This window comes from Bison bison, unplaced genomic scaffold (assembly GCF_000754665.1).
Source record: "Bison bison bison isolate TAMUID 2011002044 unplaced genomic scaffold, Bison_UMD1.0 scf7180017864464, whole genome shotgun sequence".
NCBI classification, from domain to species: domain Eukaryota; kingdom Metazoa; phylum Chordata; class Mammalia; order Artiodactyla; family Bovidae; genus Bison; species Bison bison.
In genome coordinates this window covers 8264950-8282003 of record NW_011495025.1, presented here as the reverse complement: position 1 = coordinate 8282003, position 17054 = coordinate 8264950, and positions in this window count along the sequence as shown.

The window sequence follows — 17054 nt, the reverse complement described above, 5'->3', positions numbered from 1 at the left end:
CCTCATGCGAAGAGTTGACTCATTGGAAAAGACTCTGATTCTGGGAGGGATTGGGGGCAGAAGGAGAAGGGGATGACAGAGGATGAGATGGCTGGATGGCATCACTGACTCGATGGACGTGAGTCTGAGTGAACTCCAGAAGTTGGTGATGGACAAGGAGGCCTGGCATGCTGCGATTCATGGGGTCACAAAGAATTGGACACAACTGAGCGACTGAACTGAACTGAACTGAATTACAGTATGAAAATTCAAGTTAGGAGACTACATGAGAGTAACTACATGAAAATGTGATCATCAGGCTGATACGACAGGGGCATAAAACTGTAACCCATTTTATCCCTCAAAAGTAAAACAAAAGGGGGATGGCAAAAAATATAAACTGATCTTATGTTTATCTGTCTTAAATTTTTTAATCTGTCTTTAAAGTTCCCATTTCTTGTGGCAACGCCACAATATATTAGAAATGAATTAAGGAAATTCAGCAACATTCTCTAGAAGCAAAAAACTTTCATAATGTTGAAAAATTGATAAATGAGTGAATGACTCAATGTGTATGGATCGTTATGTACTAAAATCTTTATATATATTAATACAAGTAGAAGAGCTAAACATAATAGCTATGTGTCATTTATCATCTTACACATGAAACAGAGGTTAACAGACATTGAAGCCAGAGAATAAATAGTTGTGGGAGTGGAGGGATGTGAAAGAGTGAATCCTGATGTAACAATCTTCAAGGCTTATATTTTTAAATACTATATCAAGCTGCCTCAAAAATAGAAGAAATTGTTGTCTGTCAAATTAGGGAGACAAACTTGCTTTCATTTAGTCACTAAGTCATGTCGAGCTCTTTTTGAGACTCCATGGACTGTAGCATACAAGGCTCCTCTGTCCTTCACTATCCCCCAGAGTACTCAAATTCATGTCCACTGGGCTGGTGATGCTATCTAACCATCTCATCCTCTACCACCCCTTCTCCTTTTGCTTTCAATCTTTCCTAGCATCAGGGTCTTTTCCAATGAGTCAGCTTTTTGCATCAGAGACAAAACCAGCATTGCAGTTTAAACTTACATTGTGCAGTGCAAAATAGAGTGTTGGAGGAATTAAGAAATAAGGCACTGATTAACTATTAATGGTTAGCCCATTAATTGTTAAGTAACTACTAAATCTCATGTGTTATGTAAATTATATTACACAATATTTTATTTAATCTTCATTATAACTTTAAACCTGAGATATTATTTAGAGCATACTAACTGTAACATTCAGAAAACAAAGATCATGGCATCCGGTCCCATCACTTCATGGGAAATAGATGGGGAAACAGTGGAAACAGTGTCAGACTTTATTTTTTGGAGCTCCAAAATCACTGCAGATGGTGACTGAAGCCATGAAATGAAAGGACGCTTACTCCTTGGAAGGAAAGTTATGACCAACCTAGGTAGCATATTCAAAAGCAGAGACATTACTTTGCCAACAAAGGTTCGTCTAGTCAAGGCTACAGTTTTTCCAATGATCATGTATGGATGTGAGAGTTGGACTGTGAGGAAAGATGAGCACCAAAGAATTGATGCTTTTGAACTGTGGTGTTGGAGAAGACTCTTGAGAGTCCCTTGGACTGCAAGGAGATCCAACCAGTCCATTCTGAAGGAGATCAGCCCTGGGATTTCTTTGGAAGGAATGATGCTAAAGCTGAAACTCCAGTACTTTGGCCACCTCGTGCAAACAGTTGACTCATTGGAAAAGACTCTGATGCTGGGAGGGATTGAGGGCAGGAGGAGAAGGGAACGACAGAGGATGAGATGGCTGGATGGCATCACTGACTTGATGGACGTGAGTCTGAGTGAACTCTGGGTGTTGGTGATGGACAGGGAGGCCTGGCGTGCTGCAATTCATGGGGTCGCAAAGAGTCAGACATGACTGAGTGACTGTACTGAACTGAACTGAACTGAACTGTTATACAAATAAACTCTAGAAGTTACATGGCACAAAACGATTGGACGTTTACTTCTTGCTCACACAATATTCTGAAGTCAGCTAACAGTTACACGATCAGCTGTCTTCCATGCAGTCATTTAGGAACTCCAAAACAGATGGTTTCTATCTTCAACATGTGCCATTCAAGAATACTCTGAGGGACATCTCCATTACATCCTTCCAGAGGACAAAAATCCCTGGAGGAGAGTCATGGGGCAGATTGATATGGACAAGCATGGAAATGGTGCTCATCATTTCAGCTCACATCCCAATAGCAAGAAAGTCATAGTTTTACTCAGCTATAAACAATGCAAGAAGGGTAGTTTGTGCAGGGCAGCTGCTTCCCAGGTACAACTTCCACTGTGGAAACAGAAACTTGAATTTTTGGAGGCAATTCTTCATCTCTGACACAAGTGAGTATAAGTGATTCCACTGGTCATATACGAAAACCAAGACAAAAAGACATTAAACAACTTGCCCAAGATTCAAGGCTCTGAAGTGCTGTTTCAAAGGAGAAACCCCACTAGCATTCAGCAAGCCAAATCTGGCCTGTCATCTGTTTTTACTGATAAAGTTTTATTGGAACACAGGCACAGTCCTTTATGTATTATCTTTGATTGTTTTCATACTATAATGTCAGATTTGAGCAGTGTAATTAAAAAAAAAAAGTATGGGCTTCAAAGTCTCAAATATGTTCTATCTTGCCCTTCACAGAAAACATTTGCTGATTATATTAGTTTTCTATTTTCCAAAAAATTGCCACAAAATTGGTGGCTTAAAATGACATAAATGAATCATATTATAGAACTTTTAAAGCTTAAGGCCAGGTATCACAAATGGCTCTTACTGGGCTAAAGTCAAGGCATTTGCAGGATTATATTCTTTGTTGCAGGCTCAAGGACAGAATCAGTATCCTTGATTTTTTCATCTTCTAGAAGTCACATGCACTCCTTGGTTTGTGGTTCCTTTCCATCCTTAAAAGCAGCATTGACTGGTGGAGTCTTTCTCATGACGTAGGACTCTGACACTGACTCTTCTGCCTTCTTCTACACTTAGAGATCCTTGTGCCCCATCCTATTGGCCCCACCTAGATAAACCAGTATAATCTCCTTCTCCTAAAGTTGGCTGATTAATCACCTTAGTTTCTCTTGAAACCTTAATTTCCCTTTGGCATATAAACTATAATATTTAGTCTTCATGAATAGAATATGAACATCTTCAGAAGATTATTGTTCTGCCTATGATACTGATCCTGACTCTAAATTCTAAGCAGTCTATTCTTTTCATTCCACTATCTTATTTTTGTAAAGGAGAAATAAGACTTTGCCACAGTAAAAAAAAAAAAAAAGTGAATCAGAGTGTCAAAAGGATGTGTAAAATGTGGATGGTAGAAAGATGATTACTAAAATGGGAAAACAGAGAAGTTGCAAGGAAATATGCAGGGCATGGAATGGATGAGAATTTAGAGAACTAAATAAAAGTAACACACAAAAACTCTCAAAGTTGGATATAACTGGATAGAATAAGATTATGTAAAGTTTTAAGAAAATAAAAAATCACCCTTCCTAAGAGAATCCTATTCTACTCTAGGGAATCAGTTCAGTCAGTCCAGTTGCTTAGTGGTGTCCAACTCTTTGTGACCCCGTGGACCGCACCACCCCAGGCTTTCTCATCCATCACCAACTCCTGGAGCTTGCTCAAACTCATGTCCATTAAGTTGGTGATGCCATCCAGCCATGTCATCTTCTGTCATCACCTTTTCCTCCTGCCTTCAATTTTTCCTAGCATCAGGGTCTTTTCCAGTGAGTCAGTTCTTTGCATCAGGTAGCTAATTATTGGAGCTTCAGCTTCAATATCAGTCCTTCCAATGAATATTAAAGATTGATTTCCTTTAGGATTGACTGGGTGGATCCTGCAGTCCAAGGGACTCTCAAGAGTCTTCTACAATACCGCAGTTCAAAAGCATCAATTCTTGGTGCTCAGCCTTCTTTATGGTCCAACTCTCATATCCGTACATAACTACTGGAAAAAGCACAGCTTTGACTAGATGGGCTTTTATTGGCAAAGTAATGTCTCTGTTTTTTAATATGCTACCTAGGTTGGTCATAGGTTTTCTTCCAAGGAGCAAGTGTCTTTTAATTCCAAGGCTATAGTCACCATCTGCTGTGATTTTGGAGACCAAGAAAATAAAGTTTCTCACTGTTTTCATTGTCTCCCCATCTATTTGCCATAAAGTTATGGGACCAGATAAGGATAGAGGTATACAATATAAAATAATTTGCCTTTTCCTTTTTCAGAATTGGGAGGGCAAACAATAATAGCTAAAATCATAGCTCATTCTTTTTTGTAAAACTGATCCTATCACGTTTTGTGTCTTCAGGAAGAAAGTGAAATCCTGCTTTCTAGCCTCTCTGTATGATTTAGTCAGGATAGTATAAGCCATGCTGCACTATTGAATATCCATTCTGTATAGACTTCATTTTAGACACGTCTTCAATGAAGTTATTAGTGTTCCCAAGTTATAGATGAGAAAACTGAGGCCCAAAGCAGTTGGTAAGTTTGAGGAAGCAAGAATAGTAAATATTGAATCTAAGATTTCTATATTAAAAAATATGAAACCATGTATTTATGTTATATTGTGAGGGTAAATATTGGGAATTTCCATACTTTTTCTCAATCTTCTGGAGCCGAAATCTAGATCTATTGTAGAACACATCAAGCCTAGCTGGAAATTCTTAGGCATAGCCAATACCTATGATTTGATTTTTCTTCTTTATTCATTACCAAGATTTAATAATAAATAACCGATATTATTAAGAATATGGGCATTTTAGAAATGCATTAACAAACCCATTTGTAACATGTCAGTTTGAAGATTGGTTCTGTGGGTCTACAATGCTCTCTTTTCTATTTTGAATTGCAGGAACCTTGCCACCATTTCTGCAGGTCAATGTGAAATTCTTCTGCCTGACCTAAATACAAAAAAGAATAAATTGCATTTTCAGTATCATTGAAATAATTATATTTTCAAGGTCACAATCAATCTTCATAAACTCAGTACCCTCCTCTTGGGAGGAGAAAGATTCAAATCACTGATGTATTACTTTTGTCATTTTGAAAAGAATGTGCCCGCTGATACAGAGAGTTATGAAACAATCTGCATGATAGAGATCCATTGTACTCTTTTGAGTCTCTGCTTGAATTTTTGATCGATAAAATAATAGTAATGATGATAATACTACAAATAATTAAAATTATTATTTTCATAGTACTTTGTTATTTGTTAAAGATCTTTATATTCAGTATCTTGTTTAGTTCTGACAATACCTCTGAGTTGGGGCAATGGTTATAATCATTTCTATGTTACAGATATAAATGATCAGGGAGGTTTAGAACATTTCCAAGGTTACGTACTAAGTAGGTAGAAGAGCTAGGAATCAAAGGAAGCTCTTGAGCTCTTAAGGAAGGAAAACACTGAAAACTTGTGTATATATTTTTAGAAATCATATAAATAAAGCATGTCCTTTATCTTTACTAGTCTGTGAACAGAGCTGAGCAAAATAAAATTATTAATTTGACTGATTCTGATTTCACTGCTCATAGTATCTGGACTCATCTGCTCATGTTCAAGTACTCCAGCCTGTGATGCAAATGCTGGCTGTATTCTCTTCCATTGTTTCTAGTGTAGAAAACTATAGGATGAATTTCTCATTTAATTTTTGATGAGGCACTGACCTCTTTCTCCATGTCAATCCCATGTCTCTTAATATCAGGTGGTTCTTCTCACTGATTCAGATTATTTTATTTTTTTAATGATTCTAGTGGCGAGGTACTGGTGACTGATGGTATTGAGTAATGTTTCATGTATTTATTAATCATTTATGTGTGTGTGTGTGTGTGTATACACACATATTTGTGTGTGTGAAGTGCCTATTCAAATCTTTTTCCCAGAGTTCTGTTGGGTTTTCTGTTAACTATTAACTTTCAAGGAAGATATTTATATATTTTGAAGTCGAGTTTTTCATGATGTATATTGATTACAGCTATTTTCTCCTATTTGGGGGACTTGTTGATTCCTTATTTTTACTTATTTATTCATTATTGAAGGATAATTGCTTTACAGAATGTTGCTGTTTTGTGTCAAACCCCAATGTGAATCACCCACAGTATACATATATCACCTCCCTTTTGAACCTCCCTCCCATCTCCCTCCCCATCCCACCTCTCTAGACTGATACAGAGCCCCTGTTTGAGTTTCCTGAGCCATACAGCAAATTCCTGTTGGCTATCTACTTTACATATGGTAATGTAAGTTTCCATGTTACTCTTTCCATACATCTCACCCTCTCCTTCCCTCTCTGTGTCTGTTTCTCCATTACTGCCCTGTAAATAAATTCTTCAGTAGCATTTTTCTAGATTCCATATATGTGAATTAGAATATGATATTTATCTTTCCCTTTTTTACTTACTTCGCTCTGTATAACAGGTTCTAGGTTCATCCATCTCATCAGAACTGACTCAGATGCATTCCTTTTAATGATTGAGTAATATTCCATTGTGAATGTGTATACAACTTCTTTATCCATTATCTGTCAATGGACATCTATGGCGCTTCCATGTTCTAGCTATTGTAAATAGTGCTGCAATGAACAATGGGATACATGAGTCTTTTTCAATATTGCTTTCCTCAGGGTAGATGCCTAAGAGTGGGGTTGCTGGGTTGTATGGTGGTTTTATTCTTAGCTTTTTGAGGAATCTCCATACCGTCTTCCATAGTGGTTGTATCAATTTACATTCCCACCAACAGTGCAAGAGCATTTCATTTTCTGAACACCCCCTTCACCATTAATTATTTGTAGACTTTTTGATGATGGTCATTCAGACTGGTGTGAGGTCATATCTCATTGCAGTCTTGTTTTGCATTTCTCTAATAATGAGGGATGTTGAGTATCTTTTCATGTGTTTGTTAGCCATCTGTATGTCTTCTTTGGAGAAATGTCTGTTTAGGTCTTTTTCCCACTTTTTGATTGGGTTGTTTGTTTTTCTGGTATTGAGTTGTATAAGCCTCTTGTATATTTTGGAAATTAATCCTTTGTCAGTTGTTTCATTTGCTATTATTTTCTCCCATTCTGAGGGTCATCTTTTCACCTTGCTTATAGTTTCCTTTGCTCAGCAAAGCTTTTAAGTTTAATCACGTCTGAAATATATTTCTCTCTTTTTTTTAATTTCCAGAATTCTAGGAGGTGGGTCATAGAGGATCTTGCTTTGATTTATGTCATCAAGCATTCTGCCTATGTTTCCCTCTAAGAGTTTTATAATTTCTGGTCTTACATTTAGGTCTTTAATCCATTTTGAGTTTATCTTTGTGTATGATGTTAGGAAGTGTTCTGATTTCATTCTTTTACATGTAGCTGTCCAGTTTTCCCAGCACCATTTCCTGAAGAGGCTATCTTTGCCCCATTGTATATTCTTGCCTCTTTGTCAAAATAAGGTACCCAAAAGTGCCCGGGTTTATTTCTGGGCTTTCTGTCTAGTTTCATTTGTTTATATTTCTGTTTTTGTGCCAGTACCATACTGCCTTAATGATGGTAGCTTTGTAATATAATCTGAAGTTAGGAAGGTTGATTCCTCCAAATCCAATCTTCTTTCTCAAGACTGCTTTGGCTATTCAGAGTCTTTTGTATTTCCATATGAATTATGAAATTTTTTGTTCTAGTTCTGTGAAAAATGTCATTGGTAGTTTGATAGGTATCACAATGAATCTGTAGATTGCATGTGGTAGTAAATTCATTTTCACAATATTGATTCATCCTACCCAGGAACATGGAATATCTCCCCATCTGTTTACATCATTTTTTATTACTTTCATTAGTATCTTATAATTTCCTGTGTACAGTTCTTTTGTCTCCTTAGGTAAGTTTATTCCTAGATATTTAATTCTTGACCCACTTAACTTTGCATTCCAGGATGTCTGGCTCTAGGTGAGTGATCACACCATCATGATTATCTGGGTCCTGAAGATCTATTTTGTACAGTTCTTCTGTGTATTCTTGCCACCTTTTCTTAATATCTTCTGCTTCTATTAGGTCCATACAATTTCTTATTCTTTATTGAGCCCATATTTGCATGAAATGTTCCCTTGGTTCTCTAATTGTATTGACGAGATCTCTAGTCTTTCCAATTCTATTGTTTTCCTCTATTTATTTCAGTTGAACACCAAGGAAGGCTTTCTTATCTCTCCTTGCTATTCTCTGGAACTCCGCATTCAAATGGGTATATCTTTCCTTTTCTCCTTTGCTTTTTGCTTCTCTTCTTTTCACAGCTATATGTAAGGCCTCCTCAGACCGCCATTTTGTTTTTTGCATTTCTTTTTCTTGTGGATGGTCTTTATCTCTGTATCCTGTACAATGTCATGAACCTCTGTCCATAGTTCATCAGGCACTCTGTCTATCAGATCTTGTCCCTTAAATCTATTTCTCACTTCCAATGTATAATCATAAGGGATTTGATTTAGGTCACACCTGAATGGTTTGGTGGCTTTCCCCACTTTCTGCAATTTAAGTCTGAATTTGGCAATAAGGAGTTCATTATCCAAGCCATAGTCAGTTCCTGGTCTTGTTTTTGTTGACTCTATAGAGCTTTTCCACCTTTGGCTGGCAAAGAACATAAACAATCTGATTTCAGTGTTGGCCATCTGGTGATGTCCATGTATAGAGTCTTCTCTTGTGTTGTTGGAAGAGGGTATTTGCTATGACCAGTGCGTTCTCTTGGCAAAACTCTATTAGCCTTTGCCCTGCTTCATTCTGTACTCCAAGGCCAAATTTGCCTGTTACTCTAGGTGTTTCTTGTCTTCCTACTTTTGCATTCCAGTCCCCTGTAATGAAAAAGACATCTTTTTTGGTGTTATTTCTAAAAGGTCTTGTAGGTCTTCATAGAACCATTCAACTTCAGCTTCTTCAGCATTACTGGTCAGGGTACAGATTTGGATTACCATGATACTGAATGATTTCCCTTGGAAGCAAACAGAGATCATTCTGTTGTTTCAGAGATTGCATCCAAGTACTGCATTTCAGACTCTGCTTTATTGACTATGTCAACGCCTTTGACTGTGTGTACTAGAATAAACTGTGGAAAATCTGAGAAAGATGGGAATACCAGACCACCTGACCTGCCTCTTGAGAAACCTGTATGCAGGTCAGGAAGCAACAGTTAGAATGGGACATAGAACAACAGACTGGTTCCAAATAGGAAAAGGAGTATCTCAAGGCTGTATATTGTCACCCTGCTTATTTAACTTATATGCAGTGTGCATCATGAGAATGCTGAGCTGGAAGAAGCACAAGCTGGAATCAAGATTGCCAGGAGAAATATCAATAACCTCAGATATGCAGATGGCACCACCGTTATGGCAGAAAGTGAAGAGGAACTAAAGAGCCTCTTGATGAAAGTGAAAGAGGAGAGTGAAAAATTTGGCTTAAAGCTCAACATTCAGAAAACTAAGATTATGGCATCCGGTCCCATCATTTCATGGCAAATAGATGGGGAAACAGTGGAAACAGTGGATGACTTTATATTTTGGCTCCAAAATCACTGCAGATGGTGATTGCAGCCATGAAATTAAAAGATGCTTACTCCTTGGAAGGAACGTTATGACCAACCTAGCCAGCATATTGAAAAACAGAGACATTACTTTGTCTACCATGGTCCGTCTCATCAAGGCTATGATTTTTCCAGTAGTCTTATATTGATGTGAGAGTTGGACTATAAAGAAAGCTGAGTGCCAAAGAATTGATGCTTTTGAATTGTGGTATTGGAGACTACTCTTGAGAGCCCCTTGGATTGCAAGGAGATCCAACCAGTCCATCCTAAAGGAGATCTGTCCTGGGTGTTCATTGGAAGAACTGATGTTGAAGCTGAAACTCCAATACTTTGGCCACCTGATGTGAAGAGCTGACTCATTTGAAAAGACCCTGATGCTGGGAAAGATTGAAGGCAGAAGGAGAAGGAGATGACAGAAGATGAGATGGTTGGATGGCATCACTGACTCAGTGGACATGAGTATGGGTAGACTCTGGGAGTTCGTGATGGGCAGGGAGACCTGGCATGTTGTGGTTCATGGGGTCGCAAATAGTCAGACACAACTGAGCAACTGAACTGAGCTAAACTGAGGGTTAGTTCTCTAGTAGTCTAGGGTCTTGGAGTCAGTGCTCCCACTCCAAAGGCTCAGGGCTTGATATCTGGTCAGGAACAACAATTCCACAAGTGTTTTGTAACGGCATTAACTGAGATTAAAACAAATATCCAAAAATGAGAAACCAAAGATGAACCCTAGACAAATGGCAGTTATACAATCAGGCAAATAATAATTAAAATAATGGAATATACACATATACATATACACCCATGAGCAAAGTCAAAACAGTCCAACAAAAATGCACCACAGTAGGTTGACCAGGTGAACAAAGGAAATCAAAAATTATATTCACCAGTTAAGAACAAAACTAACTAAAGCACAAACTGGAAAACAAAATTAAAACAAGGTGCCAAGAAGGGAATAAAGCAATGAAATAAAATTAACAAATATATTGAGAGGAGAAGAGAAAATGAAAGAAAGGATATGCAAAGTTAAATAGAGGTAGACAAAGCAGATTTATATTCATTAAAGTTTAACTGTAAGGGGAAAAGAACAGTAGGAAAAACAAACAAAGGAATAAATGTATAAAAATAATCATCAGTTTAAAAAATCAAAAAGAGAGAGAAAAATAAAGTAAAATTCCACAGAACTGCAAAAACCTAACATAGAGGCTGAGGCTTATAACTACAATAAAAAAAATGTGACAAGGGGGAAAAAAAAGCTCAAAAGCTTAATTAGATTTCATAGTGCCAATAAAATCAACAACTACAACAGGAGGAGGAAAAAGGGGGAAAAAAAGAAAAGAAAAAATCCAAAAGAATCTATAAACAAGTCAAAACATAAGAATAATAAATGTTTTTCTTGAGTTACTGCTGTCAGAGTCCTTTCCCTAGCTGGGAGTAACAGTCCACCTCACCTCCCTAGGATGCCCTCCAACAATGTGCTTATCTCTGGACCTGTTATGGGGGCAGCTCAGATTCTAATCTGGTCCTATTCCTGTGTGTTCTTGCCCCCAGTACCGACAGTTATCAGAACTAGTGCTTTTTCTTTTTTGTGAGCACCCAATGACCTTTTGTCTATTCCATAGACACAGAGTCTGCCTAGGTGATTGTGTGGATTTAATCTGCAGCTTGTACAGCTGGTGGGAAGGTTTTGTGTCTTTTTCTTTAGCTACACTGCTCCCTGATTTCAATTGTGGTTTTACTTCCACCTCTCATGTGGGTCGTCCACTGGGGTTTGCTCCTGAGGCTGTCCTGGAGGACCTGGGTTTACTCCTGTGAGGACCAGGTGTGGAGGTGGTGCAGTTGCTTGGGTCACAGGGGTTCTGGCAGCACCAGGTACTCAGGGGAGTTGGTGGCTAGGGCAACAGGAAGTATAGTGCTCTAGAAGGGTATGGCAACCAGTATTGGCCAGTACACTCCAGGATTCTTGCCCAGAGAACCTCCCTCCCTGACAGAGAAGCCTGGCAGGCCAGGGTCTACAGGACAGCATAAAGTCGGACATGACCGAAGTGAGCCTGCGTACATAGACACAAGATTTTTTGCCTGTGGCAGCTCTGTCCCAGTGAGAGTTGAGCGTGAAAGTGGCACAGCTGCTTGGCTTGTGAGGACCCTGGTGGTGCCAGGTGTGCAGGGTCACAGACTGCCTCTGCCACAGGCGTTATGGCCTGATCAGAGTCTTTTTTCGAGCCTCTTGTAGCTGGTGATCAGAAGGCCTCTTTGGCCAGTCTTTTTCCGTAGCTCCGCCCATTCAGGCACTTAGAGGGCTTCCTTGTCTGGGGTCCGTCTCTGTTGTTCAGTGTGTCAGGCACACAGAGAGATCCCCCTGGCTGGGGTCCTACACTCTAGATTGGCACATCAGGCACTTAAAGGAGCGCCCTGGGTGAGGTCCTACTCTGTAGTTCAGTGCGACAAGCATTTGGTGGGCCAGCCTCTCTATAGTTCAGCTACAGATGCTAGCACGTGAGGAGAGAGAGGCTATGGTGATGGCTCCACTCACTATGAGTGACTCAGCAGTATCGCTTTGCTTCCATGGCTGCCAGCTTTCCTCCACGGGTATTTCACACCACAAACTCCTGCCTCACAAACCTTTCATCCGTTTCTCCACAGTAAGAGCAGCTCTAGCCCTGGGAGCATCAGTGCTCCACGGTCCCTAAACTTCAGCTCCTAGCCGCTGCACCTTTCACGGGACCTGCATTCTGTCCAGGGTATGTATGGCTGCAGCAAGGACTGTGTGATTCTCATTCCATTTAGGCTGCCACAGATCAGCTGTTTCACTCTCAGCCTTAAATAGTTCTCCTCTGCCTCAGACAATTGCCCTGATGTAGGGATCGGACTCGTGCTTCAGTTTCCCCACCCACTGAGGGCAGGACCAGGCCTATTGGACCAAAATACTCCTGTTTTCCCCCCTAGTTCCTCCATCTTACTGAGTTTTGTGTGGTTCTATATACTCTTTTCCACTGGTCAGGTACTCCTGTCCACTCTCAGCTGGTGTTCTACATGCACTTCTGTGTTTGAAGGTGTATTCCTGATGGATCAGTGGAAAGAAATGTATTCGATGTCCACCTACTCCTCCACCGTCTTATTATGTTTTAATATTTTTTAAGCTCCACTTTGCCCTTTGATTCCATTCTGAGCCTGTATGGTAGCCAAAATTCATCACTCTGATGTCCTAAAGTCTAGATTAAACATTTCCCTGATTTGAGAAAAAATGGAATGGGGGTATAGCAGCAACAAGAGAGAGAAAGATAATTTTAAAAGTGTACAAATGGACACATGGCATAAATTTATTTTCTTTTGAAGAGGAGGAGTCAAAACAAAATCAACTTATAGAGTCTGACATAACTCAGGAAAATAAAAGGGCCCAGGATGTGAGGAAAACCAGGGTCAGAAGCCTCTGATAAGTTGCAAATATTTGGAATTATTGGGTCCACATATACAAGTTCACTTGAGAACAAATAGAGATTTGAAATTTGTGAAGGAATATAAAATACAAGCTTAGTAATATCTATGTTCATCAGTGCTCCCCTGGGTCAACTTGTGAACAAACCAGCAATCTGCAAATCATAAAATCTTCGGGCAAAGACAGTAGATTAAGATTCTTTTGACAAAAAAAAAAAAAAGGCAAAATGGTTGTCTGGGGAGGCCTTACAAATACCTGAGAAAAAAAGAGAAGCTAAAGGCAAAGGAGAAAGGGAACGATATACCGATTTGAATGCAGAATTCCAAAGATTAGCAAGGAGAGATAAGAAAGCCTTCCCCAGTGATCAAAGCAAAGAAATAGAGGAAAACAATAGAATAGGAAAAACTAGATATCACTTCAAGAAAATTAGAGATACCAAGGGAACATTTCATGCAAAGATGGGCACGATAAAGGAAATAAATGGTATGGACCTAACAGAATCAGAAGATATTAAGAAGAGGTGGTAAGAATACACAGAAAAACTATACAAAAAAGATCTTCATGACCCAGATAACCACAGTGGTGAAAATGTGAAGTCAAGTGGGCCTTAGGAAGCATCAGGACGAACAAACCTAGTGGAGGTGATGGAATCCCAGTGGAGCTATTTCAAATCCTAAAAGATGATGCTGTGAAAGTGCTACAATCAACATGCCAGCAAATTTGGAAAATTCAGCAGTGGCCACAGGACTGGAAAAGGTCAGTTTTCATTCCAAACCAAAGAAAGGCAATGCCAAAGAATGTTCAAACTACCGCACAATTGCACTCATCTCACACACTAGTAAAGTAATGCTCAAAATTCTCCAAGCCAGGCTTCAACATTACATGAACCATCAACTTCCAGATGTTCAAGCTGGTTTTAGAAAAGGCAGAGGAACCAGAGATCAAATTGCTTGAAAAAGCAAGAGAGTTCCAGAAAAGCATTAACTTCTGCCTCATTGACTATGCCAAATCTGTTGACTGTGTGGATTACAACAAACTGTTTAAAATTCTGAAAGAGATGGGAATACCAGACCACCTGACCTGCCTCTTGAGAAATCTGTATGCAGGTCAAGAAACAAAAGTTAGAACTGGACACAGAACAACAGACTAATTCCAAATACGGAAAGAAGTATGTCAAGGCTGTTATATTGTCACCCTGCTTATTTAACTTCTATGCAGAGTACATCATGAGAAACGCTGGGCTGGATGAAGCACAAGCTGGAATCAAGATTGCCAGGAGAAATATCAATAACCTCAGATATGCCGATGCCACCACCCTTATGGCAAAAAGCAAAGAAGAACTAAAGAGCCTCTTGATGAAAGTAAAAGAGGAGAGTGAAAAAAGTTGGCTTAAAGCTTAACATTCATAAAACTAAGACCATGGTATCCAGTCCCATCACTTCATGGCAAATAGATGGGGAAACAGTGTCAGACTTTATTTTGGGGGGCTCCAAAATCACTGCAGATGGTGATTGCAGCCATGAAATTAAAAGATGCTTACTCCTTGGAAGAAAAGGTATGACCAAGCTAGACAGTATATTAAAAAGCAGAGACATTATTTTGCCAGCAAAGGTCCATCCAGTAAAAGCTATGTTTTTTCCAGTAGTGATGTATGGAAGTGAGAGCTGGACCATAAAGAAAGCTGAGCACCAAAGAATCGATGCTTTTGATTGACGTGGTGTTGGAAAAGACTCTTGAGAGTTTCTTGGACTGCAAGCAGATCCTACCAGTCCATCCTAAAGGAAATCAGTCCTGAATATTCATTGGAAGGACTGATGCTGAAGCTGAAACTCCAATACTTTGGCCACCTGATGTGAAGAACTGACTCATTGGAAAAGACCTTGATGTTGGGAAAGATTAAAGGCCAAGGAGAAGAGGATGACAGAGGATCAGATGGTTGTATGACATCACAGACTCAATGGACATGAGTTTGAATAAGCTCTGGGAGTTGGTGTGCTGCGGTCCATGCAGTTGTAAAGCATAGCATATGACTGAGAGACTGAACTGAACTTTGCTCAAATGACATGAAAAATCTGATATAGAACCTTTACTAACTTAACATAAAAAGTAAATAAGATGTCTGTTTAAAAGTAGCTGAATCCAGTGCTCAAAACTGGTTGTGAAGAGATTTTTGGTCTCCATCCTTCACGTTTACTTTGTTCTGTGTTGGCTTCATTCTCAGAAAGGAAATTCTGTACTAGTGAAGCACTCCTGATTTATTTTCACTCCATCTAGCAACCCCAGTGTATAAAGAGATTCTCTTTCCTTGCAGTTCTGGCAAAAGCCATGGGATCATGTTCCTTGACTTGGGTAGGTCACAGTTCCTTCATGAATGAATCACTGATTGGGACTGGTCTGCTCTAGGGCATGTGCTCACACCTGGAGCCAGGGTGCAGAGCAAAACCATGAACTTATCATGGGAAGAAGTAGTTCTCCAAATACATTTCAGTGTCATTATTTGAAGAAATGGGAATGGATGTTGAACAGGCACAAAACAATGGAAATGCTCCACACATATCTAGATACAATAGTTATTGAGCACTCACTATGTACTAGCTATTTGTAATTGCTTACGTAAAATCAATCTGCTAATCTTTTTAACAACCTTATATAAAAGAAATGTTATTAGTTTTTACTAGGCAGAGCAGTTAAGTAAATTTCTCCCAAGTCACAAATGGAATACACCTTTTTTTACATATCTGAACATGACTATGGCCCAGCAAGGTGAAACCAGAGAGACTGGCCAGTTGAGAACCCAAACCTATTATTCAAGAACATGCAAGGCCATTGGGCAGTCCGAAGTCAGCTCAGGAATGAAGAGAGAATAATAATACGTTACATAAAAATAGCAGATATTGAAAAGCCAACTATCATAAAGGGAGAGAAACCACAGGTAAAACACTTTCTTGATAGGATACAAATGAGAATGAACAAAAAGTCTCTTCTCCCTGAAAGGTACTCGTATTTAGGCTGGACCTTGGAAGATAGCTACTGAGTCCGCACTCTTAATTGTGACTCACCCTTATCCCGTAGCATTCCCCTCGTTCCTTATGAAATGGAGTTTCTTTCTGCTCCTCCATTCAAAGTGCTTGCTTCCTTCCCAACTTTCACATAGACAGTGTGTACCCGGAGATTCTCATACATGACTCCCTAAGAAGCTTCTACCCATTTTTTTAGCCCTCAGCTGCACTGCACAGTCTCTTGGGGATGCTAAATTAAGTCCCCTTTTTCTAAGCTCCCAAGTGTCCGGTATTTTTCCATCAAAGTGCTAATCCCATGTTACTATAAAAATTTGGTTAATGTTTGCCTTTGTTGATATACACGAAGTCTTCTGAGAAGTGTCTTCCAGCATCTGGCTTCAAGACCATAAATTTAAGTTCCAGAATTTTATATTAAACTCCCTTTCCCTTCTATTTACAATTCAATTTTTTTCTCATTAGTGGCTAAACAAGTATCACATAATCCCTCTTCTCCCTACATGCACCTATATACACACATACACACACACATGCATGTGTGTACACACACACACACACACACACACACACCCCTCACCTCAAGACAGTGGTTTTTAGTTAAAAAGAAACAGAACAATGGAACAAAATAGAAAGCCCAGAGATAAATCCACGCACATATGGACACCTTATCTTTGACAAAGGAGGCAAGAATATACAATGGATTAAAGACAATCTCTTTAACAAGTGGTGCTGGGAAATCTGGTCAACCACTTGCAAAAGAATGAAATTAGAACACTTTCTAACACCATACACAAAAATAAACTCAAAATGGATTAAAGATCTAAATGTAAGACCAGAAACTATAAAACTCCTAGAGGAGAACATAGGCAAAACACTCTCTGACATACATCACAGCAGGATCCTCTATGACCCACCTCCCAGAATATTGGAAATAAAAGCAAAAATAAACAAATGGGACCTAATTAAACTTAAAAGCTTCTGCACAACAAAGGAAACTATTAGCAAGATGAAAAGGCAGCCTTCAG